Source organism: Lampetra planeri, chromosome 4 (genome assembly GCF_965212315.1).
Source record: "Lampetra planeri chromosome 4, kcLamPlan1.2.h2, whole genome shotgun sequence".
Lineage (NCBI taxonomy): Eukaryota > Metazoa > Chordata > Hyperoartia > Petromyzontiformes > Petromyzontidae > Lampetra > Lampetra planeri.
The window spans coordinates 5,283,556-5,287,482 of NC_136110.1; positions in this window are offsets into that span (position 1 = coordinate 5,283,556).

The following is a 3,927-nucleotide window of genomic DNA, read 5'->3' on the forward strand; positions in this document are numbered from 1 at the left end:
ATTTAGCAAAACAGAGCAATTGTATAAACTATATACTGTATGTATTTATTAATTACAATACTGTATTGCACAGCAAAATGTAAAGTAAAAAATACAAGGTAAATTCTTAGCCTACCTATATGAACTGCAATTTAATAGAAAGGCGAGAGATGCGTATAATTTTGTCGTATCGTTATCACCATCGTAAGATCGAAATATCGTAAGTCGGGCCATCGTAACTCGGGGATGATCTGTATATGTGCAGTCATAGCTAAACATCGTTATGTACATAGTGTCATACGTGACTCAGCTTTATCGCGAAACGCAAATACATTTCTGACTGTTGTTGTGATGCCACACATACAGGCCCTAGTTCATGGGAGTTAAGTAATCCGATAAGTGACCACAAAAATGCAGTACAGTACGGGGCAAATGTGAGCATGTGTCACACCCTCCTGTGTTCTTAGTCATTTCCTGGGAGCACGTAAAGCCTTTGCTGGTTTTTAGTTGTTTAGTAGCCAGCGGCTCGACGGCCTATGTCCAAACATTCCATATGGAGAGTATTAAACGTTAGATAAGACGCGGGGTTGCTTGCGTCTGATATGCAGTAAGAGCTTGTTCTTTGAAGTGCATGCACTTAGAATATATTTTAGACTTCAAAATGTGCAAGTTTTTCATAAACCTCCGTGGACTTGGCCCTCTCTCCCTCTCGTCTCACTCAACGTCTGTCCACACACCCTCCGCTCCAGCGGACCATGGCTTTTTGTCGAATTCCCGAGTCATCATTTGCTCAGTGGAAGGTCGCTCATTCCTCCTCAACTGGCCACATGATCTGGAATTTCCTCGCCCCCCCCCCCGTAGCTGACTGTGCTGTTGACTCTCTGTCCATATTCAAGTCAACACCTCCTTATCCTCCTTTTGCTCAGCGAATGCCTCTTTATTTCCATAACATAAGTGGGGTGGAACAGTGGCATTGTGCTTGAGTGCACTGCATCATGAACCCAGCAACCTGAATTTGATTCCTGGCCGAACAGGTCCCTAGCGCGCCTCACAAACTCGCACTGACCAGAGTGGTGAAGTATGGTCAAACAACCTCGACAACCGATTTGGCGTAGCGAGCCCTACATCCAGCAGTGGATTGAGAAAGGTCTAAAAAAATTATGAGTTAAAATAAAAAAATAATGATGCCACCTCTTTCCGTACAGCATTATTCAGATGCGATTTGCATTTAGACGCCGCTATATAAATCCACACTGTATCATATGAATCCACATTGTACTGTATTGTGCAAGTGTGCTGTAGATTTTTCATTGCAACAAAGGAGAAAAAGTCCATTCACACGCCGCACGCGTCGGGGGTAATCCTGATTGCATCATCTGATTGTTGTTTAGTCATGGAATGTTGATGAGGTCATTCGCAGGGGGAAATCTCTCTTCAGCGTTTCCTGTATTTTGTGAAAACATATTCCGTTCTCTCTTCGACCTAACTTGTTTGGCACATACTCACGACACAGAAATGACACATTTCTTTACAGACATGCTTGTAAATATACGTGGCCAAGTCACCCAGACTGAACCTAATCTTATCAGAACGCAGATGCTAAGCAGGGTTGAGCTTAGAAGTGGCTCGGATGGGTGACCACCACGCATGCCAGGTACTATAGGTTAATTTGGTGCTACATTGTGGGCAGCAGAGGGGAATGCAGACAAATCCATGAATGTGCTCTACTTCTATGCTCTCGCATATGCTCATCCATTTACCAATCCGTTATTGGCCAGCGTGTTGAAGTATGGTTAAATATTTCCATGACCTGCATTCCAGTAGATTTACAACAGGGCTGTATATGGTTAGTTTGTTATAGCCCTTTGTTAATCCACTGCTGGATAAAGGCTACCCACACCGTGTCAATCATCGGGTTGTTTCACCACTCCTCACCATACTGGTCGTCGTGGGTTGATGAAGGGGGGCCCAGAACAGGCTCAGATTTCACACACCACTGATACACGCTTGATAAATGCAATTTAGAATAGTACTCATCATGCTTTGTCTTATTCATATAACGTTGGTTTTTTTTTCTGCCAGGAAAACAATTACTGTACATGACACTGTAAGTTTAAATTAGGATTGCCACCGGTCTAGATTTAACTTGGACAGTCTGGGAATTGGCATCTGTGTTCGGATGGCAGGAATTGTTTTGTAATGAGATATGGTAGAACTCTGTTGCACATCGTTATCAGAATAAAATCGGATCAGAATATGTATTTATACTGGAGGGATCTGATGACCTATTATAGTGTTCTGCACAGTTTTGATAGATGTAGGCTGACTGATAAAATGTCTGTGTTTAGTTTGTGGAAAAGGTGGCGAACCCAGTTTAAATCATGTGGCTAGACTCGAAGACAAACCAAGAGGGAATTTCGTGTTGCGTATTAGGCGTGGCAAGTGTGGGGGCGGTTGACCGAGACAGACATTGTGCTGTAGTGGGCACCCAGAGGTCAGTCAAGCTTGGAACATTCTTCAGAACAGATGGTGAGAGACAAGTGAGTTACAGTCTGAAATGGGACCCCTCCTTAGAATGTGTGGATTCCTAAACACTTGTGGAACCCCGAATGGCAGATACCCCTGGAACAAAAGAGTGTGCAAATAAGCATGGGGAGAAAATGAATACATGGATTCGAGAACAAACATAGGTTAATGACATCATTCAAAACCGTTTAAAAGAAGTGGACTTGGGCAGAAGACGTCACAAAAAAAAACTATTTTTAATTACCATCTAAGGTCTACTGAACTATACAGATTTTTTTCAGAAGCCACCTGGCCACAAATGATAGCTCATCGAAGCGGCTTATCATGCCACTCGACCACGGGGAGAGAGACACGCACACTGCAAATATACAGGCGTCAGGGTCGGGATCGAACCCCAGCTCTGCTTGCTCTTGATCATCGGGATGATGGCCGATGATCAAGATCAGTGACGGTTTGTCAGCCAGAGAATGGAATGTGTCCGAGAAATACATCCATCAAAGGAGATGGAGTGATGAAATTTGCTCGCCGAGTGGATTCTTGCACAAACAGGATTGTGAGATATTATTACGGCTGTGGGAGGATATCATCCAGCAGTGGATTGATCATGGTTGATGTTAGAACAAGTGTGTGGGGAGGCGTGGCCTTGTTGCATGTCAAGAAAATACTCAACACGCTCGTCGACAACAATGCCTTTAAAAGATAAAGTTTAAAAATGATGGACCACTTTGTTGAGCTATCATTTGTGGCCAGGTAGCTTCTGAAAAATTGGTTAACATCTCAGTGGGCTTTACTGGTAGGATGGGGATGATTTATTTGTATGTGTTTGGGTGATTTGTTTACCTTTATTGTACTTTGCATAATCGTATTTGTTTTACTGCTTGTTGGTGTAACGTTCTTACTCGCTCTTTCTGGACATCCGTGAAAAAAAGAGCTTTATAGCTCATCGGATTCCTCCAGTACAAATAAATATCCTCGATATATAATTTGCGACGTTTCGGGAATTGTTTATGTTCATGCCTTTAAATCCTCCCACTCACAACACGCGCCCCCAACATTACCACCCAAGCCACCCACCTCAATTCTAGATTTGAAGCTTTCGTGACTGCAAGGAATAATACTCTTAGTTTTTTCGGTAAAGTCACGTAGGTAAAAAATGAAATTAAAATTAATATTCTTTTATTTTTTATAAATTTTAATTTCATTTTTTACCACCCACCTCAATTAATGAGACCCCCCTCGCCCACTGGCGAGTTAGCCCCGCCCACTGGCGAGTTAGCCCCTCCCACTGACGAGTTAGCCCCACCCACTGGCGAGTTAGCCACGGCCACTGGCGAGCAAGCCCCTCCCACTGGCCAAATAAACCCGCCCACTAGCGAGCAAGCCCCGCCCACGCTGGCCTACGTCACGCCTGTTTCCACACAA